Source organism: Aulonocara stuartgranti (assembly GCF_965226115.1).
Source record: "Aulonocara stuartgranti genome assembly, chromosome: 6".
NCBI classification, from domain to species: Eukaryota; Metazoa; Chordata; class Actinopteri; order Cichliformes; family Cichlidae; genus Aulonocara; species Aulonocara stuartgranti.
In genome coordinates, this window is record NC_138944.1 from 40736038 (window position 1) to 40759576 (window position 23539).

Genomic DNA, 23539 nt, shown 5'->3' on the forward strand with positions numbered 1-23539 from the left:
AAGATTTTAATTTTCATAATCAGCTCTCGAATTTGGTTTGTTTCACATTTGCAGTCAATGAACTCCTAATGTCCACTGAAGTGCACGTGTTAAAAAATTAAAATAAGTTAAAAACAAAATCATTTTTGCAGTATGCTTTTTTAACACTTAATTTATTTATTTGAAAAAAAGAAAAATCTAAACACTTGATGGTTTTGCCGTAATGCACTGTTTTTCTTCTTCCGTCACCTTTTTCACTCACAGTGTTTATACATCACTCTGCATTTAATTATCTCTGGCTCTCTTTCACAGCATGTCTTTGTCCTGTCTTCCTCCACTCACCCCAGCCGCCCCTCCCTGAGCGTGGTTGATCTGATATCCTCGTGTTGGTGTTGTTCCCAGATCATCATACTAAATGTTGTTCCAGGATCAACATTGCAAGTGACCAATCAGAATGTTGTGACGTCATACTTTTGCGACTTCGGGAAACAAAAAACTGTACTTAAGCTGCGTGAAACCGCCTCTGTCCGCCGATCAACGGACTCTGACCCTAACCCTAACCCTAACCGTAACCCTTTAATAAACAGTAAGCAGAATTGATATTGTCCTTGCAACATTGGAATTTCATAAATGCACGAATGGCTTGGCGCGCAAAGGAATAACGTCACAACAATGTGATTGGTCACTTGCAATGTTGAACCTGGAACAACATTTTCATGATGGTCTGGGAACAACATCAACACGAGGATATCAGATCATCCCCCTGAGCGTAGTTCTGCCAGAGGTTTCTTCCTCTGAAAAGGGAATTTGCTCACAGGTCATCATATGATTGTTGAGGTTTTCTCTGTATTCTTTGCAGTATTGTAGGGCTTTTACGTTACAATATAAAGTGCCTTGAGAAAATTGTTATTGTCATTTGGCGCTAGAGAGATAAAACAGAGATAATAGAAAACTGAAGGGCTTGGACAAAGCTCAAATAAAGCCAGTCTGTTTTTCTGACTGTTTACCAAAACTTGGAAGAACATTGATTTTCTTCTGTGGTAACAATGGCAACAATGTCAGCTGCAAATTAGAGATAGATTTATTTGGTACAACAATTAGTTTAAGCCAGTTAGGGGTTGTCACCAATTAGTTTATCTTGCTTTGACAAGAAATAAGTGCACTCATTAAAGCTGTTTCGAGAAGCTGTCTGCTAATAATTACTTAGGCCACTATGCCAGCATTACTACTTATGTATATGGGTGATTTGACTTTTAGTGGTACATGGACTGGATTATTCTTATTCTGGTGTGATTTTAGCTTTTCAGGAATATGGTTGAATCTTACCCAATACTGTCTTCTTGTTGAACAGCGTTTCCTTCTTGCTGAATAGTTTCCCTCCTTTTAGGGAGATATGCATCATTATGATGTGTGGTTATTGTATTTTATCAACTCTCCCATTCTCTTACTCACACTCATATTTCTTGTTTCTTGCTAGAAGGTTTATGATGATTGGCAGAGGTGTGGACTCGAGTCACATGACTTGGACTCGAGTCAGACTCGAGTCATTAATTTTATGACTTTAGACTTGACTTGAAAAAATGTTCTAAGACTTGTGACTTGACTTGGACTTTTACACCAATGACCTGGGACTTGAATTGGACTTGAACCGGTTTACTTGAAAAGACTTGATATTTCACCCCAAATATAAAATTTAACATGCATATTATATAGAAATTGAAAATGTGACGTCATTCAGGGGTAAAACCGCAAAGGATTCTGGGAACTCGTGGCAAGAGGTACTAGCGCACGCAGGCTTTCAATTGAAATCAGTCACACAGCGATAAAAAGAAATACAAAAATGTCAAGAAGCTGTTGTATTATTAACTGCAATAGCCGGTCGCATGACAGCCACGGGAAGCCGACGAGTAAAGAGATCGGTTGTTATCGGATTACGTCGTTGAAGAGAAATTGTTCGAGCCAGTAACAAAGAGGCGACGGATGGCCTGGATTGCAGCCATTCAAAGACCAAATATAACGTCCCAGAACACTCCAGCTCACAGGTTAGTCTGCTCCAAGCATTTACACGAAGGTCAGTCTGCTGTTGTAGTTAATACGTCATTTTCATAACATAATTGGTGATATAGGTTACAAGCAAGTCTGGCGCTGAACAGAAATTGTCGCGCTATGCTCCTTTGTTTATTGTGCATAAATAGTGAATTGTCCTGACACAATATTGCGTTTCGCTTCTGTTATTGTGGTACATTGACAAAAACATATACTTTTATTCACAGGATAAAACAGCCAGTACGATTACAGCATACAGTATTATTGTCATTGCTACATTTTTGTAATGCGAACCAGAAATTATTTCCACTACTAATTAATTACCATTGAGCTCAAAGGTTATATTAATAAACGGTTAACGAATGTGTATTTATGACGACGATTTGTGAGACTGATAAACTTATGATACGTACGATGGTCTTTACTTTCCACACGGTGCATTTCAAGGTCCTGTACCCATCCGTCGGTAAACTGTACCTGGGCTTGTTGCAGTGACCTGAAGTTACTAAACTTTCATGAGTGTATGCACTCACTCCAAGAACCGTATGATTATAAATATGCATATAAATATGCTACGATGAGATAGCTGACTTCATCTAACTAGCAAATGTTGTCCAGGCTACGTTGGTGATACAGTTTTTTTTAATATGTATGATATTTTTGTCATGCGATTTTAAAGCCGGTCCTACAACCGCATCCAAGAATAACATGCAGCTTATCTCAGAACCGTCGGTGAAAATTATTCTAGGAGCTAGGTTTAATTGAGCTGCATTTTAAAGAGGTGCAATTTCACAATTTGTGTATATTTTCTACGTTCACTATTTCGTCATGTGTTGAGAAAAACACAGATTTAAAAATTACATGGTCTAATATTTACATTTAGCATAACTGCAACATTATTTTTTCGTTTTTTTTTAAAGACTCGAAAGGACTTGAAATTCAAAATTTCAGACTTGTGACTTTACTTGGACTTTTACACCAGTGACTTGAGACTCGACTCTGACTTGCCTGACATTACTTGAGACTTGACTTGTGACTTGAGGATAAAGACTTGAGACTTACTTGAGACTTGCAAAACAAGGACTTGGTCCCACCTCTGATGATTGGTGAATCCTATTATGCAAAAGTGTAGGTCTTTGTTCATTGTCTACAATGTACAGTGCAATGCTTGATTATAAAGATAACAACACAGCTGAGTAACTGATGATTGGAGGGGATGGAGACCACAGCGTATGCAGAGTGTTTATATATGGCAATTATTTGGTTTAAGACAGAACACTGGAGAGGACACACACACACACACACACACACACATTTGAAAATGACTAAAGGAAAACATACATACACACAGAGTGGATTAGGCTGATAGATCAAAACAATACAGTGCTGTTATTCAGAATGGGATGGTTTCCAGTCCAGAGTGATGGATGTGATGCAGTTTGATTGATTCCATGCTTATTGTAAATTCAATCAATACAGTTCTGTTTGCTTGTGGGAAATGCTGTCAGTGTCCCTTGATGGTCTAAATGCTTTTGCAGAAGCCATTCCACTATGACAAGAATAATATTCTGGTTAAATGGTCATATGGCAATATTACTGACTAATGGTGCATGCCTGGAATTTTCAAAAAAAATGTAAACTGACCAAGTCACACAGCAGATTTGAAATTTGAATGGGGTTGGATGTGTTTACTAGAGCTGGAAAAACAGATGGCCACTGTGGCAAATTCTGTTCTTCCTCTACAATAACTTATGAGTTACTTTTTTGTTATTTTGCCAACAGTTGATGAATTTCATTAATGTGTGACCTGATCATAAGGAACATTTTGTGTTACGTCTTCGCATATGACCTTTCCAATCTGTAAAGCACCAGTATAAAGTTCTACATTGATGATAGAAATGGACTAGAGAAAACAGTAGTTGGAGCCCATGGCATAACCAACCATGTGCAATCTATGTACTGCAACTTGCAATCTTTTTGCTTCTGAACTGAAGAAGTCTGTGACATCTTGCTGTCAGCTGCTGTATTAAAAGCAACTTTGGTGAGTCAAGACCAGTGTTGGGACTAACGCGTTATTAAGTAACGCGTTACAGTAACTACGTTATTATTGTGGTAACGAGCACGGTAACTAGTTATTATGCCAAAATCAGGAACGCGTTAGTCGTTACTGGGATTTAGATAGGCTCGTTATTCGTTACTTCGTGTGGTGGCTATCGCGGAGCTTCCACAAATTCAGTAACATTAGCAAGTGGTGGAGGCCAGCAGGTGGATGAAGGAAAGGGGACGCAGAAGGAAAAGAGACCCGAGGCGACCGCCGGTCCAAGTGTGAACTGAACTTGCAGTCTCTCTGGGTCAGATATGAACCAAGTTTAGGTGGAGTTTGTTTTCGTTATTCTGACTTTTCCGTACTGCGTGCTAGCTAGCATGACAGAGTTTCTATACAGCTGGGTGGTGCTATAAAGTTAATGATGTTGCACTTTATTTTGTTCATAAGTTATTAGAGTTGCCAACCGTCCCGTCTGGTATTCAGAGAAAATATTACGCGTTTCTTATTGAGGTGAAAAGGAACAGTTTGTCCCGTAATTCAGCTACAATGAAAAAGACACAAAGCTGGAGTTATTCTGTGTCTTTGCTGCACAGCTGCCTCTTCTTCTTTCATTCTCCCCCCTCCCTCTCCCGTTTCTACTTCAGTCATGAAACTGATCAATGATCAGCTGATCGGCTCTCTTGTTTGTTTATCGCTCACTTTGCGCCAGAAAGAGGAAACCGGCGGATGTCGCGCTAAACAACAGCAGCACGTTTAAGCTTGATCAGCTGTTGTTAGAATTTATTTAATATTAATTTCTAGTATCAGCTGATGTTTGCTGGAGCCACAGCTGCAAAAAAGCTGCTGGTCATGATGTCGGTTTGGTTATCTGGTGAGAGGGAAACATGAAGATGAAACCAGGAGATGTCCTTACTGGATCATCAGAGCTGAACAGGTGATGGAGAAACAAGTTTACCTTTTAGGTGACATGAATGAGTTGAAGGGAAGTTATGAACTGTTTCTGAGAGACAAATAACCCCAGGATCCTTTTTTAGGTAGCTGACAGCTGGTAACTGTGCAGGTGCGGATCTAGCAAAGTGTTGCCAGGGGGCCAGGTAGGGCATTAACAGGGAAAGGGGGGCACAAAGAAATACTTTTCTTTCTTATTCTCATTTAAAATGTCTAGCTTTTAAAAAATAATTATCTGAATCTTACAACAAACGATTGATAGATTAATGCATATATACCATCAAAACAGTGTACATCACTGTCACAAAAGTGTTTATTTTCATTCAAAGGCTTTATGATTTTCCCTATAATGGTGGGCCAGTCTCTAGTCAAAATGTCCGGGCCAATTTTCTGTCCCAGTCCAGCCATGTATGCAGCTCATCTGCAGTCTGGTGTTACCTACATCTTCCTATTCAGAAGGCAGAATTTCCGAGTTCTGAGTACAATCGAAAGCACCACGACTGCAGTTTTTGTGTTGGATGTAAAAGGTGCACATGACGCTGTGACGTAGGCTAGAATCATGGCAGCAGTCAATGACGGTCCAGGCGTGGGATTTCTCTCGTGGAAATATGCACATTATCTTTTCCTTTCTATTGGTAGGTGGCACAGTGCACTTGTGGCAAGTAAGCAAGCTAGAAGACTGGCAAAGTTATGGAAGAAACACATTAACAAGAGAATTCTGAGTAAAACCAAAGTTACTTTCCCTAGTAACTAGTTACTTTGAAAGTAACGAGTAACTTGAAGTAACTGAGTTACTTTTGAGAGAAGTAACTAGTAATGTAACTAAGTTACTATTTTAAAGTAACTTACCCAACACTGGTCAAGACGGAGTGAGCCTGCTCTTAATTTTTCACTGAAAGCAGTCAAGTTTGGAATTATATGCAATCTGTCTGTGATAATATAGTGATTAACTGTCAATGCAAGGCTGGCAAATCTGTTGCAAATCAGAGAGCAAATATTTGCAAATTTCTTTCTAATTTCTATCTACGTACATAGAAATTTGCATTGCCATTCTACTTTTTTACTTGAAACGTGACTGGGCCATAAAAAAACAACAACCCTGAATTTTAAATTTCACGTTGTGTTATTTATGATTTAAAATTAGCCCCTGCTGGTTACAGAGGGTTTTGTAATTGCTTCTAATTTTTCTGTTGGTGAACTAATTTTTGTACTTTTTTACATTTTATCTACACCTAAATCTACATTTTGTTACTAGCTGTGTTACTCATTGTTTAGCCTAAAATGCCCAGAAAGTATTGAGCTGTTAGTTTGTTCTTCACAGCCCAGAAACTTTTTATTTATTTATTTATTTATTTATTTGCCTTTTCTGTCCAGGCACTGTAGCAATCAGAATTATTGTCAAAAGGCCAGGACAATTGCCCAACAGATTTATTTTCCCAAGTGGAACGCTACAGCTTTTGCTATACAGGTCCACTTGATTGTCATAGTGTATTCGATTTTTATTTATTTATTTAATTTTAAGTTATTACAATCAGAACAGACAGGACTAGGGTACGGAAAAGAGAAAAAAGAAAAAAAGTTGGGAAAAGAGTTAACTGAAGGAGAGGGAAACAAAATGTGAGGAGAAGAGGGATAGGAGGGAGAAAAGACACAGAAAATCTGCTTGACCAACTGCTGAAGAAAAACAAGCACAAAGCAAACAACACAGCAGGGAAACCACAGCAACAACCACCATAAGCATCAGTAAAAGAGAATAATAAACATTGAATGTTACTGAGCAGCATACAGTACTAATAATGCATGATATGTTTAGAGGCAGCAGCCAACCAAAGAGAGACGTTCCCAGAGAAGTGGAGACTAAGACCTGACCTGACACATAGACACAGACAAAAAGGCACACAAATACTCACCATTCACAGAAATGAACGTATTACACTCACTCATCGTCCCCCATCCATACTCCCAGGTCCAGTCACCAGCACCCCCAGAGGGGCAATCCACCCCCAGACCCAGGAGAAGGTTTTCTTTACTCTGGGATGGAAACAAGCAGACCGCCCCTGGGTCCTGCAGCAGCAGGGAGGCCCAGCCCAGACATCGACCAGACGACCATCTTCTTCATCCGGCTCCCTGCCCCAGTTGGCGAAAACCAATATAACAAAAGTGCATTTGCTGCTCAGTGCTCACAACTATATTGAACTTTACTACACTCTGACTATACAGGGAGTGCAGAATTATTAGGCAAGTTGTATTTTTGAGGAATAATGTTATTATTGAACAACAACCATGTTCTCAATGAACCCAAAAAACTCATTAATATCAAAGCTGAATGTTTTTGGAAGTAGTTTTTAGTTTGTTTTTAGTTTTAGCTATTTTAGGGGGATATCTGTGTGTGCAGGTGACTATTACTGTGCATAATTATTAGGCAACTTAACAAAAAACAAATATATACCCATTTCAATTATTTATTTTTACCAGTGACACCAATATAACATCTCCACATTCACAAATATACATTTCTGACATTCAAAAACGAAACAAAAACAAATCAGCGACCAATATAGCCACCTTTCTTTACAAGGACACTCAAAAGCCTGCCATCCATGGATTCTGTCAGTGTTTTGATCTGTTCACCATCAACATTGCGTGCAGCAGCAACCACAGCCTCCCAGACACTGTTCAGAGAGGTGTACTGTTTTCCCTCCTTGTAAATCTCACATTTGATGATGGACCACAGGTTCTCAATGGGGTTCAGATCAGGTGAACAAGGCGGCCATGTCATTAGTTTTTCTTCTTTTATACCCTTTCTTGCCAGCCACGCTGTGGAGTACTTGGACGCGTGTGATGGAGCATTGTCCTGCATGAAAATCATGTTTTTCTTGAAGGATGCAGACTTCTTCCAGTACCACTGCTTGAAGAAGGTGTCTTCCAGAAACTGGCAGTAGGACTGGGAGTTGAGCTTGACTCCATCCTCAACCCGAAAAGGCCCCACAAGCTCATCTTTGATGATACCATCCCAAACCAGTACTCCACCTCCATCTTGCTGGCGTCTGAGTCGGACTGGAGCTCTCTGCCCTTTACCAGTCCAGCCACATGCCCATCCATCTGGCCCATCAAGACTCACTCTCATTTCATCAGTCCATAAAACCTTAGAAAAACCAGTCTTGAGATATTTCTTGGCCCAGTCTTGACGTTTCAGCTTGTGAGTCTTGTTCAGTGGTGGTCGTCTTTCAGCCTTTCTTACCTTGGCCATGTATCTGAGTATTGCACACCTTGTGCTTTTGGGCACTCCAGTGATGTTGCAGCTCTGAAATATGGCCAAACTGGTGGCAAGTGGCATCCATAGCTGGACTGGCCATCGGGCATACCGGGCATTTGCCCGGTGGGCCGCTGGCGATTTTTTGTTTTTATGGGCCGATGTTTTTTTTTTTTTTGTTTAGGGTATATATAATGAAAGGTGTTGGATTGGCTAATTGGTCATGATCGACTCTGGGCTGGACCAATTACAGCCGAGCAGGCCGGATGCACCCTCCCCCTTGTTTAGCAATCACGTGATTTTCGCACATTGCATGCCGGGAACTCGTGGCAAAACAATCCAAGTACCGCATCAAATGCAAGCATTTGCAGCACCGCAAAACGTTCATTCTCCGGTTCCAATACCTTCTTGTTTTTTCTTTGCCGCACAACAAAGGAATGTACAAAACAAAAGGAGAAGAATGGAAGAATGACGGTCAGTACAAAGACAGACTCGACGAAAAGACAAAGAAAAGATACGAGGAAAAAATCAAAGGAGTGAAAGGGTCAGACCCTTACGAGTACACAGAGTGGACAAAAGACGTTAGCGTGCTGCCCAACTTTCACCACGCTCATATTTATAATTATACGGTTCTTGGAGTGAGTGCATACACTCATGAAGTTTAGTAACTTCAGGTCACTGCAACAAGCCCAGGTACAGTTTACCGACGGATGGGTACAGGACCTTGAAACGCACCGTGTAGAACGAAAGACCATCGTACGAACAAAGGTAAGTTTACCAGTCTCACAAATCGTCGTCATAAATACACATTCGTTAACCGTTTATTAATATAACCTTTGAGCTCAACGGTAATTAATTAGTAGTGGAAATAATTTCTGGTAGCATTACAGAAATGTAGCAGTGACAATAATATTGTATGCTGTAATCGTAATGGGCAATTAGTGATACAAAATACCTGTTTTATCCTGTGAATAAACTTATATGTTTTTGTCAATGTACCATGGTAATAACAGAAGCGAAACGCAATATTGTGTCAGGACAATTTACTATTTATGCACAATAAACAAAGAAGCATAGCGTGACAATTTCTGTTCAGCGCCAGACTTGCTTGTAACCTATATCACCAATTATGTTTCGACTGTTGATTTCGACTGTGTAATTATTGTTGGGGATTTTAACATCCATGTGGACAACCCTCAAGACAAAGGGACTAAAGACCTGAGTAACACTCTGGGCAACTTTGGGCTGACTCAGCATGTAACAGAGGCCACACATAATAGAGGACACACTCTCGACCTACTGATCTCCAAGAGCCTGAGCATTTCAAACATTACTGTGTCTGATGTGGGCTTATCTGATCATTACTGTGTTTTCTTTGAAAGTAAAATCTCAGCCCACACAAATATATCAACAGCAGTGATCACAAAACGGTGTATAACTGAACACAGTAGTGCAATTTTTAACCAGGTCTTCCCATTAACACCTGACCTGTCCAGAGGGTCAGTCAATGAGCTCGTCAATAGCTTTAATGCTAACATGTTAAATGTAATGGACACTATTGCTCCCATTAAGGTGAAGGTTATCTCTGGAAGGAAAAAGTCTCCATGGAGAAACTCCACACTGGTGAAAAATGAAAAAAGAGAGTGTAGGAAAGCTGAGCGCAGATGGAGAAAAACAAACCTCCAGGTTCATTATGACATCTATAAAGAGAAACTTCACAATTATAATTTACAACTGAGGAGTGCAAGAAGGTCCTACTTCTCTGACATCATCACTAAAAACAGCCATAATGCTCGTGTCTTATTTTCTACAGTTGACAGGCTAACAAACCCTCCTGTGCCAGTGGCAGCTGAACTTCACTCGACCATGGCCTGCAATGACTTTGCCAAATTCTTCACAGACAAAATCCAAAAGATTAGACAAGCAGTTGGTACATCAACAGCAGATCCAGGATATGTACTGTGTCCACCGAAAAACTGTTTAAACACCATCAAACAGTTCCACCGGATTAACAGCAAAGACCTGGAGGACATCTTAGGTCAACTGAACTCCTCCTCTTGCTGTTTAGATGTCCTGCCAACAAGTTTTTTCAAAAAGGTCTCAAAGACTTTAGAGTCAGACCTGTTACAGATCGTCAACTTTCCTTTATTATCAGGTGTGTTTCCAGAACCACTAAAAACTGCTGTAATCAAACCTATACTGAAAAAGGACAATCTTGACAAGACACAAATGAAAAACTACAGGCCGATCTCAAATCTCCCATTTTTAAGTAAGATCATTGAAAAAGCAGTTTCTCAACAGCTCAGTTACTTCTTAAAACAGAATAATTGCTACGATGCCTTCCAGTCAGGTTTTAGACAGAACCACAGCACTGAAACCGCTCTGACAAAAGTGTTTAATGACATATGTCTGAACACAGACAGTGGAAAAATGTCAGTCCTAGTTTTACTGGATCTCAGTGCAGCATTTGATACAGTTGACCACAACATATTACTCAAACGACTGGAGAACTGGGCAGGTCTTTCAGGAACTGTACTAAACTGGTTCAAAACATACTTAGAAAACAGGAAATACTTTGTATCAATAGGTAACTTCACATCTGAGCAGACAAGTATCACATGTGGAGTTCCCCAAGGTTCCATCTTGGGACCCCCTCTGTTTAACATTTACATGCTCCCACTGGCACAGATTATAAAGAACAACAAAATAAACTACCACAGCTATACAGATGACACACAAATATATATCACAATGTCACCAGGAGACCGAGGCCCTGTACAGGCTCTTGGTAAATGCATTGAGGAAATTAATGACTGGTTGTGCCACAATTTTCTCCAACTAAACAAAAACAAAACTGAAGTAATAGTCTTTGGCGCCAAAGAAAAACGATTACAGGTCACCAGAGAACTTCAATCTATACATCTAAAAACCACAAACCAGGTGAGAAATTTGGGGGTAGTGATGGATGCAGACCTAAACTTAGAAAAACACATTAAGACAATAACAAAGTCAGCTTACTATCACCTCAAGAATATTTCAAGGATAAAAGATCTGGGCCCGTATCCCTAAAGATTCTGAGAATCCTCTCAGAGAGCTCCTAACTTAACCTAAAAATTCCTTGCCAGGAGTTTTAGCTTAGAAGTGATTCCAGAACATTTTCAGTGAACTCTGAGCAAGGAATGGATGGGAAATCCTATCTTAGTGAGGAGGTGTGGTTGACCCCGTTGCTAGGTATGAGTCATCATTTCAAAAGCCGTGATTGGTTGATCCTACAAGTTTGATGGAAATGAGCTTTTGGTGATAATGAGCAAAGGATGTACCCTCAAATCAAGAAACATAATTATACACTCTAATCTTATGCTGACTGTAATTGTAAATAATATTTCACATTCAAGAAAATATCTGGAAAATGAATAGTAAGCTGTAGGGGTTATAGCCTAACATTAGAATCTAAAATATGTGAAAACTTAAACTCATTACACCCTGTTCAAATAATGATTCGTGTCTTATTTGCTCATATTAATATCCTAGCTGGCATATTTTGTACTTTCACTCCCATATGGATCCCGTTGAAAACAAGATGGCCTATCTCAAGAGGCTGTCCTTAATGAAGTAGAAATCACAACGTTGCAAGTCCAGTGTGGTCTTAACGAGGGTAACACGGCTCAGCTTTTAGCAACGTCTGTGATTGCTGGCTGGTATATTTATAAAGGCTTGTTAACAAATATCCTACAAACACAGAAAATGGAGGGAAAAAAAGGACTCGCAAGCCGAACTGGACTGAGGAGCAAGGTTTGTTGCTGGCCCAGTTGGTGAACGAACATAAAGGTATGTTACGAGGAAAATTTGGCCCAACTGTCACTAGCCAAGGCAAGAGGCGCGCCTGGGACACAATATCAGGATAGCCCAGCGGATCAAACACCATTCCCATCCGCAGCACCTGCTCCGTCAGCATCCCTGCAGGAGAGCAGATTGCAACTCACAATTGATGTGTTTGAACAACAAAAAAAAAGTCCTTTCCCTTCAGGAGGAGTACTACCGCCTTAAAATTGAACACCTAAAAAATAAACCATTTACAGATTGTGTTCTGTGTCTTGCATTTAACAATTGCAGGTGATGTGCAGTAAAACTGCGGTAGTTCTTAATACCATCACAAGTTCTCAAAAGACATGGGGCTACAGCTTGCCTGAAATGTAAATTTGTGACGTTTGCCCTGTAAGGCAGTCCACTCTGGGCTAGGTTCCCCTGTGGAATGTAAATATCTTCTTCACCACCATCCTCATCGTTGTCTTCATCCTCATCGCCATCCTCCAGAGGTTCTGCAATCTGTCTAACCTTGCAAATATTGTGTAATATTGCACAGGCTATGATGACTTTGCTGACTTTTTCAGGCCTCAGCTGCACCTCTCTGTGGAGAACATGAAAGCGCCTCTTAAGCTGGCCTATGCCACGCTCCACCACCGCTCTTGTTGTCTTGTGGGCCCTACAATAGAATACAGAGACCTTTAATTATTTGATGGAAATATTGCACTACTTGGATGCTCTAACATATTGCTTACATTTCATTTCCATGATTTTTGTATTGTTTGGCTTACCTGTTATAGTTTAGTTGGGGCCCTTGGTGTGGCTGGAGGTAAGGTGTAAGGAGCCATGGTTTGCATGGGTAGCCACTGTCCCCTAACAAGTGGCAATTAGCTGGCACATAGCGTCTCTCAAAAAGCTGTCTGATGCCACTCTCGGAGAGCATTCTCGCATCATGTGTGGAGCCTGGCCGTTTAGCCACAATGTCCAAAATCTTACAGGCCGCATTGAAGACTATTTGCACATTGATGCTGTGGAAATGCCTCCTGTTAACAAAGACAGCCTCGTCCTCTGATGGCGCAGTTATTCTCACGTTTTCCATCAATTACACCCACAACGCCAGGGAATCCTGCAATGTCCATAAATGCCCTTTTATGTGTGTGTAAAGTGCGGGCATCCAGCGGGAATGAAACAAATTGTGTCACAATATTAGGTTGTGACAAAGCTGTCAGTGTTTGGGTGATGACTCTGCTGACAGAGGATTGGGACAGACCCAAGTCATCACTGCTGCATTGTTGCATTTTCCCGGTTGCCAAATACCTCAGGGTTGTGATTACTTTCGTCTCTGGTGTAATAGCGTTGTGGCGTCGAGTTGGTGAAGTAATTGCATCTCTAAGGAGATCCACCACAAACATGATTCCTGCACGATCCAATCTGTAGCGTCTCAATAATTCCCTGTCATCCAGTGTTTGCAGGACATCTCTCCTGCCTCTTCTGTTGGCCATTTTGTGCAGCTGCTTAGGGGAACTCCTAAGCCACTAAAAGTCCTCTTCCCTGCTCTTAGCAGATCTCGCCTTAGGAGCCCTTTTAAGCGCTAGGAATCTTGAGGAATAGCTTTTATATTAACTGGGATAGTCGTGTCACTTTTAGTAGGGGTGCAATGATATTCGTATCGATATTGAACCGTTCGATACAGTGCTTTCGGTTCGGTACGCATATGTATCGAACAATACAACATTTGTAATTTATTTTATCAATTTTCCTTCTGACGATGCTGTCTGTGTTGAGCGCTCAGTGAATCTGTGTTCGACTACTCCGCCTAGGCTGCACTGTCCAGCGCAGATCCACTGAGCGCTCAACACAGACAGCATAGTCAGAAGGAAGAGCGCAGGGCAAGCTAGCGAGACAGAAGTTAAGCTCTCCTTTTAACATGGACCTCCCCCACTCTCATTCAGATCTGGCGTTTGGAATTATTTTGGTTTTCATGTGACGTATGACCCTGAAGGTAAGCGAGTCATGGACTAAAGTAAAACAGTATGTTGGATGTGCCATGCAATGCTCAATTACATTGGTGTGAACTAGTGTGTTAGCGCAGTTAGCTCGTTAACGTGTTGGCCGTCTAGCCCCATGCACGGAGCGATCGGCGGTAGCTCGTTAACGGAGATTTGCCGTGTTGTGGCGCTAAGGTCATTTCAACGAGATTAACCTGAAAGCACTAGTGGGAACACAACGAATATGACTGCACATTTACGCCGACATCATCCTAGTGCAAAGACAAGTGGAAGCAGACAAAAAACAACAAGCATGCTACTAACTTTAGCCGAGTCATTTAGACAGCTGTTAGCACATGATTCTCCTTATGCTGCTGAGAATATAGCCCAGAAGAAGCGGATAGTATAGCTTTTATTTTGGAAAGAGCCATTTCTCTGTAATAAACTCTCTTTTCCAAAGATGAGTGATTCCTCAATCAGATACAGGGCTTGCAATATCGCTAGCCCGACGTCCCGGAGCTAGTGATTTTTTTCAGTCGGGCTACCAAAATTCTGTCAATATGTGACATATTGAAGTCGCGTTTGAATTTGCGCTTGTTTTTTGCTTTCACTTTGCAATCACTGTGTATAGAGAGCGAGAGCACTGTGAGTGATGATAATTTGTGCACCAATTCCTCTGACATCGTCTTATTAATTGTTAGCTTACTATGCAAACATGACAAGTGAAATCTCCCGCAGCTTAAACATGTGAGAGGTTGATCGCGCAGAGAATCGCTGAAATTATGTGAGTGCGTGTGTAAAAGCATTTCAGTTCTGCTGAGCCAAATAAGACAGGTCAGGGTGAAGAAGTGACAGCCAAAGAAAAGCTTACCACAAAACGGAGAAGTTATGACAAATCAGACTATAAGGCAAAAAGAAAGTGCAGCTTTATGGTTTCATGGACAAAATAATTTCTGTGGCTGCAATATGACGAGCTAAATAACCAGGGCTGCACATAAGCGAATGCAGGTGTGCATTCGCTGTCAAAATAAAAAACACGCACAAGGGTTAGGGTTAAATTTAAAAACTGTACTTTTGAGTTAAAATATATATTTATAATTTTAATAAATGACAAATTAAAAATGCTTGAACATTTTTTTGTATCGAAAAAATATCGAACCGTGACACCAAAGTATCGAACCGAACCGTGAATTTTGTGTATCGTTGCACCCCTAACTTTTAGGGGAAATTCTAAGAAAACGTCATGACTCTGAGAATTTTCTTAGAATTTGGCCACTAGGAGCCACTTTTTGCACAAAGATTCTTTAGGGATACGGGCCCTGATGTCTCAACAGGACCTGGAAAAACTAGTCCATGCATTCATTTTTAGTAGGCTTGATTACTGTAACAGCATCTTTACAGGTCTACCTAAAAAATCAGTCAGACAACTACAGCTCATTCAGAACTCTGCTGCTCGAGTCCTCACTAAGACCAAAAAAGTGGACCACATCAGTCCAGCTCTGAGGTCTTTACACTGGCTGCCTGTCCGTCAGAGGATAGACTTTAAAGTCCTGATGCTGGTCTATAAAGCTCTGAATGGTTTAGGACCAAAATACATCAGTGACCTGCTGACCCAGTATGAACCTTCCAGATCCCTCAGGTCATCTGGATCCGGTCTTTTATCAGTTCCCAGAGTCAGAACCAGACACGGAGAAGCTGCATTCAGCTTTTATGCTCCTTATATCTGGAACAAACTCCCAGAAAGCCTCAGATCAGCTGAAACACTCAGTTTATTTAAATCCAGGTTGAAGACTCACCTATTCTCAGCTGCATTTGAATAAAGCACCAAATCCACACTTTTAAGCTTAAATTTCAAAACTTACACTAACTACTGATCTTATCTATTTCTGATTTTATCTGTTTTGGTTTTATATACTGTTTTGTTTGTTTGTTAAGCTTAAATTTCAAAACTTACATTAACTACTGATTTTATCTACTGTTCTGATTTTATCTGTTTTGATTTTATATACTGTTTTGTTTGTTTGTTTGTTTGTTTGTTTGTTTGTTTGTTTGTTTGTTTGTTTGTTTGTTTGTTTGTTAAGTGGGTTTAGAGCTCTGGGTAGCTCCCCAGCTGGGTCTAGACTGGGTCTAGAGAGTATTTTAAATTCAGGGAATTTAAAATAGAAAGTAGCTTGTCCACAGAAGGACTGGTAGCTCCCCTTACGATAAGGGTTCAGATCGCGCGAACAGGTGTGGAATTAGAGCTCTGGGGCCTGTTCTTCGTACCTCGCTAAGTAAGTTAGCTGGATTAGATTGTTGACGATTTTGCGTGATCCTGGATCGTTCGGTTCCCCGAAGCTCATCCGGGACTTGCTGTCATAGCAACAGAGCCGTAAGCGTAAACCTGCTCGGGAGCAGGTTTACTTTATGTAAACAGGATTAGATCGCGGCCACGCAGGTATGTCCGCTTCATTTATACGAAAGCAACAGCGATATTCCACCACTGTTTCACCATAAATAAATATTATCAATGTAACTAAAGATAATGCAGCACTTGATCCTTTTATTGATGTCACACAGATACATACAGGTCATTTCCTAAAAAAGGGAAATGTACTATTAACATTCTATTACATGTATGTGATTATTACAGATGTAATTCATATTTCAGAGTAGTAATTGTAAATTACTTCGTGTAATCAAGATGAGAGACCACGGCTATAAAAGCGAAGGTGGATTTGGGAAGCCTGTCGCAGCCATGTCCTGTCCGTATACGCGAGCCACCCATTGCGGAAGGTGCAAGATTGATAAGGAGAGTCCTCAGAATTCAGCGTATATTACGGGATAGACAGGATCCTTTAGCTCAGCGCGACAGTGTGCTCATTGAGAGATATCGATATTCCCGTGAGGGTATTATTTACATAACCAACTTGTTGACGAGGGGGTGCAGGACCACCACCTGTCTTTTTTTCCTCTGCCCTTTTCTTGGTTGCTGTTATGAACAAACTAACAGAGTATTACAGGCCAGTATTACCTTGCCAAGAGACGCAAAGCAATCTAAGAGATAAATATTACCATTCTGTAGAATACTCCTGTATTCCACTTTTACTTGTTCCCATGTTCTTGTGGGTCCTGTTGTGGCTCTAATGTGAAAGGGGATATAATATAACATATTATAATATAATATAATGCCATATGATATTGGACAATATAGTGTCATATGATAGATCTACCCTACCGCCTACTGGTGTTGGCCAGAGGGGCCGATGGCGCGATATGGCAGCCTGGCTACAACCGTAGCTGCCTCCACCAGTGTGTGAATGTGGGAGTGAATGAATAGTGGTATCGTAAAGCGCTTTGGGTGCCTTGGAAAGCGCTATATGAACCCAGTCCATTATTATTAGTATTATTATTAAATTACCTACGAGTTTGATTTGTCAGCAACTTTCTGCCAGCCCTCTCTCCTTGCTTCTGCAGCCTTTGCAGTTTTCTCTTGCGTTTTAATTAAACTCTGAAACTCCTGAAATCCCTCACTCATGAGTTCTTGCTCTGCTGCCGGAAAATACCGAGCGCGCCCCTTCGACATTTTCGCCGACCAATCAGCGGGTTGCCGATCAATGTTTCTACTATCGATGCGTAGCCCCTTTTACGACACCCAGTGATGTCACATTACTGCGTCCAGCTGTACTAATCGTCAACAGCAGGCGTGTTCGGGGAACCGGATTAGCGAGCTCACGGTTAGCGCGATGGTTTGGTCTTGGATGTGTCATTTGATCTTGGATGTAGTAAGCGACGTACGAAGAACAGGCCCCTGGGTAGCTCCCCAACTGGGTCTAGACTGGGTCTAGAGAGTATTTTAAATTCAGGGAATTTAAAATAGAAAGTAGCTTGTCCACAGAAGGACTGGTAGCTCCCCTTACGATAAGGGTTCAGATCACGCGAACAGGTGTGAAATGTGTGTGTTTAGTTAGTTTGTTTGCTTGTTTTAATCAATTTTAAATCATGCTTTTTATTTGTTTTTGTTTCTAATGTCTCTGTAAAGCACTTTGAATCACCTTGTTGTTGAATTGTGCTATACAAATAAATTTGCCTTGCCTTGCCTTGCCTATGTTAAGAAAAATGATGTATTAACTACTACAAAACTCTGACCTTTGTGGGAATGCTTGGAGCAGACTAACCTGTGAGCTGGAGTGTTCTGGGACGTTATATTTGGTATATCCAGACCATCCGTCGGCTCTTACTTCGGAAACATGGCTTAAAAAATTTCTCTTCAACGACGTAATCCGATTAAAAAAAAAAAAAAGATCTCTTTACCCGTCGGCTTCCCATGGCTGTCATGCGACCGGCTATTGAAGTTAATAATACAACAGCTTCTTGCCATTTTTTGGGTTTATTTTTATCGCTGTGTAACTGAGTTCAATTGAAAGCCTGCGTGCGCTAGTACCTCTTGCCACAAGTTCCCAGAATCCTTTGCGGTTTTACACCTGAATGACGTCACATTGTCAATCTTTATCCTGGTGGGCCGGTCTCTAGTCAAAATGCCCGGGCCGATTTTTTGTCCCAGTCCAGCCTTGGTGGCATCTTGGCAGCTGCACGCTTGACTTTTCTCAGTTCATGGGCAGTTATTTTGCGCCTTGGTTTTTCCACACGCTTCTTGCGACCCTGTTGACTATTTTGAATGAAACGCTTGATTGTTCGATGATCACGCTTCAGAAGCTTTGTAATTTTGAGACTGCTGCATCCCTCTGCAAGATATCTCACTATTTTTGACTTTTCTGAGCCTGTCAAGTCCTTCTTTTGACCCATTTTGCCAAAGGAAAGGACGTTGCCTAATAATTATGCACACCTGATATAGGGTGTTGATGTCATTAGACCACACCCCTTCTCATTACAGAGATGCACATCACCTAATATGCTTAATTGGTAGTAGGCTTTCGAGCCTATACAGCTTGGAGTAAGACAACATGCATGAAGATGGTGATGTGGACAAAATACTCATTTGCCTAATAATTCTGCACTCCCTGTATAGTCCCAATCTACTCAAGATTCTTGTTCATAGCCAGGAAAGTTAGCTTTTCTACATGTTATGCAGAAAGGCTTGCTATCTTTTGAGAGCAGATGTTCCCTGCTGCGAAGAAGACTGATGGGGTGGAGGTTGCAGGAATGCACAGAAAAGATCTAGCTAGCTTTGATAGTGTGAGGAAATGTCCCTCATTTTTGCTCAACCATTTAAGAGGATCATCCTTTTTAGAGACTGTGGCCTTTTTAAAGTACTTCACTTCTCACAACTTGGACATCTCGGTCCTCCTTAGATGCTTCTTCCATTTTCACCCTGACTGTGTCAAACTCAAGGAGGGTGTCCAGAGCAGTCTTTTCAATTATACCTGAACCATTGGCCGTCTGCAGTTTTGCATGCTCATGTGTCCCAGCATTTGCTTTTTTGACAGCAAGCACTTCAACACTCTGATGCCATCTTCAGGAGCTAAAACCTTCTGCTTTCTGAATCTGGGTCCAAGGCAGCTGCGAGAATAATAGGGTTTTCTTTCTCTGCTGAGAAAGTGCAAATACTCCCCTATCTCTGTGTTATCCCTGGTGTACAGCCTGTGTCAGCCCTTTGACCACCTGTGGAAGACCGGAAATGGTTGTGTACTGCTGTCCACTAAGATAAACAGTAGCAGGCTCAAAAGGCACCAACCCTTGCTTCAGTTCTTCAAGGAGCGCCCACTGCTCTGGCTTCAAGTCAAAGTAGTGCTTCCCCCTCAGAGTTACCTCAGGATCTGATCAGTGAGAGGCCAGTGCTGTTTGAGGAGGAGAATGTACTATTGTCATCTTACTGACATTCATTTGCTCCTGTTTCATTTTTAGCCTTGCACTAACCAGCTTGCTAAAATGCTCCACTAGCTGCCTAGCAGCACCTAGTCTTCTGCTGATGGTGGTTTCTTTGAGAGCAGTATTGACTATGACTAGCTAGAGTGAGTGTCCAGCGACCCAGATAGAGGCCAATCCATGTTTTTCTTCAAGCATCTTCTAATCTTCACTCAGGAAATAGCAAGACACACCAAGGTAGGCCTCTGTTGCACGACTGGTCCAGACATCAGCAGTCAGGGTGAAGAAACCTTTGACACCCTGATGGTCTGCTTTACCTAAAGATGTGAGATGATTTGGAACAATAGTAAGCATTAGGGAGACAATTACAGTATATTTTTTCATTATTAATAATGTTTGTCAGTTTATGCATCAAGATTTAAATTTACCAGTTCAATAATTCAATTACACCAAATACAGTTAAGTAGCTTAAACAATAAACATTCAACATATCAGTAAAACAATCTTTACATGCTTTAACCAAGATTATTTTATTAATATTATTTCATCATGAAATGTATTAAATTGTAATACAAATTGCTATTTTGTGTTTGCGGTGTGAGAGACGGAAGAGACAGACATAGAGAGACAAACCTTCTCAAAGGTTGCATCATATTTCTTTTACATCATTTTGGTGAAGTGGGATCAGCCTGGTAGGTATTTATCATGCTAATCTGGGTTGAACTGCTTGATCATCTCTTTGAATCCCTGATCAATAACTATGAACAGGGGCCTCATGTCCGTCACCAACATGTTCAAGATTGATTCAGTCAGGACATCTGCTTGCGGAGGTGCACATGTTGTTGGCTTGGTGACAAAGTTGTCAATGAAGAAGAACGTCTTTTTTTTAGCAGTACTGTAACATAACATTTACAGCTATCAATATGCGTAAGTAGCTCACTGTTTACACTAATGTTAGAAGCTAACTAGCCAATTAGCTTACCGAAACGACTGTACCACTTCGTTGTCCTTAAATTAGCCACGACATGCTTCCTGTTCAGATGCTCGTGCATCACGGTCGTACTGCCATGGAAGGCAAGTTCCATTTTGCAGATTTTACATCGGAAATTCTTCTCTTTCATTTTCTCAAAATGCTCCCAGACTTCCAAGCTCCATTGCCAGGTAGCCATGCCATCGGAGACTGCTTCTTCTTATTTGGTGTCTAACGACAGCTGACATCCTGCCATCTTCTGTTTCAGTCAGTTATTCCACTCTTAAATCTTACCACATATTCCTGCGTCTTTCAGAATCTTACAAAGCTTCAAACGACGCATCCTCTATTAAGTTAGTCATCGACGATTTTAATAGTTGACGTAATCGTGACTAGTCGACTAATCGTGGCAGCCCTAAACTACACCCACCCCAACATTCAGTCAACTCCCAGACTACATAAGACAATAGACACCCAAGTTGAGTTCATCCTCCACCTCTGCTAGATAACCCCCTCTTGCAGAGTGGACTCCTCAAGTGCAGAGACCATCTGCAAAGGATGGTAACAACCTCCCTGCCAGCTGAAAGGCCTCCAGTTCCACCCACCCACAACCCAGGCGACACACTAACCTCCCGGGCCCAGCCAGAACCCCAGCCCGGAAGTGAAGCACACCCCAGAACACCAAGTGCTAAAGCCTGCCCCAGACCCACACAGGAGCAGCGCCGCTACCAGACCGGTGACCTACGTCTGCCAGACCCCCCCCCCCCCCCCCCTTACGTTTATCAAACTTAACCTTACTTTGAAAGTAACTAGTTACTAGGGAAAGTAACTTTAGTTTTACTCAGAATTCTGTTGTTAATGTGTTGCTTCCCTAACTGGATACCCAGTAAGATTGCCAGTCTTCTAGCTTGCTTACATGTTAGCACTATCCTGCCACAAGTGCACTGTGCCACCTACAAACAGAAAGGAAAAAATAATTTGCATATTTCACGAGAGAAATCCCACGCCTGGACCGTCGTCGACTGCTGCCATGATTCTAGCCTACGTCACAGCGTCACATGTGCTTTTAACATCCAATACGAAAACTGCAGTCGTGGTGCTTTCGATTGTACTCAGAACTCTGAAATTCTGCCTTCCGAGCGGGAAGATGTAGGTAACTCCAGACTGCATACGAGCTGCATACAGGGCTGGACTGGGACAAAAAATCGGCCCAGGCATTTTGACTAGAGACCGGCCCACCATTATAGGAAAAAACATAAAGCCTTTGAATGAAAACAAACGCTGCACACTGTCTTGTTGGTATACAGGGAGTGCAGAATTATTAGGCAAATGAGTATTTTGTCCACATCACCCTCTTCATGCATGTTGTCTTACTCCAAGCTGTATAGGCTCGAAAGCCTACTACCAATTAAGCATATTAGGTGATGTGTATCTCTGTAATGAGAAGGGGTGTGGTCTAATGACATCAACACCCTATATCAGGTGTGCATAATTATTAGGCAACGTCCTTTCCTTTGGCAAAATGGGTCAAAAGAAGGACTTGACAGGCTCAGAAAAGTCAAAAATAGTGAGATATCTTGCAGAAGGATGCAGCAGTCTCAAAATTGCAAAGCTTCTGAAGCGTGATCATCGAACAATCAAGCGTTTCATTCAAAATAGTCAACAGGGTCGCAAGAAGCGTGTGGAAAAACCAAGGCGCAAAATAACTGCCCATGAACTGAGAAAAGTCAAGCGTGCAGCTGCCAAGATGCCACTTGCCACCAGTTTGGCCATATTTCAGAGCTGCAACATCACTGGAGTGCCCAAAAGCACAAGGTGTGCAATACTCAGAGACATGGCCAAGGTAAGAAAGGCTGAAAGACGACCACCACTGAACAAGACACACAAGCTGAAACGTCAAGACTGGGCCAAGAAATATCTCAAGACTGGTTTTTCTAAGGTTTTATGGACTGATGAAATGAGAGTGAGTCTTGATGGGCCAGATGGCTGGATTGGTAAAGGGCAGAGAGCTCCAGTCCGACTCAGACGCCAGCAAGGTGGAGGTGGAGTACTGGTTTGGGCTGGTATCATCAAAGATAAGCTTGTGGGGCCTTTTCGGGTTGAGGTTGTGTCTTTTTCTCATTCCAGCTGAAGTCTGGGACAAACTGCGTTCCTTTTCAGCTCAATACAAAACACGTAACATTTTCTCTGAATACGAGACGATTCCATTTTTTACGTGACGGTTGGCAACTCTACTAGCTAACCTTATGAACGAAATACAGTTCACTATCAGTAACATCATAGCACCCACCCAGCTGTATAGAAACTCCGTCATGCTAGCTAGTAGCAGTACGAGGTATTCTAACTGACTGAAAAAAGTCAGCACAACGAAAATAAACTCCACCTAAACTTGGTTTATATCAGACCCAGATAGACTGCAGGTCATAACTTCTTACTTGTCAGTTCACCTGACACTCGGACCGGCGGCCGCCTCGGGTCTCTCCTCCTCCTGCCTCCCCTTTCCCTCATCCACCTGCTGGCCTCCACCACTTGCTAATGGCCTGTATTGTATAGCGCTTTTACTTAGTCCCTAAGGACTACTTTACACTACATTCAGTCATTCATTCACACACTGGTGATGGCAAGCAACGTTGTAGCCACAGCTGCCCTGGGGTGCACTGACAGAGGCAAGGCTGCCGGACACTGGCACCACCGGGCCC

The 23539-nt window shown here is 41.7% G+C and overlaps 1 protein-coding gene across 1 annotated transcript in view; it reads left to right on the forward strand.

Annotated features, from left to right (window-relative positions):
- Window positions 1–4501: 4501 nt before the first annotated feature.
- LOC309708773 (uncharacterized protein) overlaps window positions 4502–23539 on the forward strand; it is a gene marked incomplete at its 3' end in the record, with an annotated part of 208895 nt that continues 189857 nt past the window's right edge. The window contains exon 1 of the mRNA XM_082537062.1: window positions 4502–4872. The remainder of the gene's footprint in view (window positions 4873–23539) is intronic.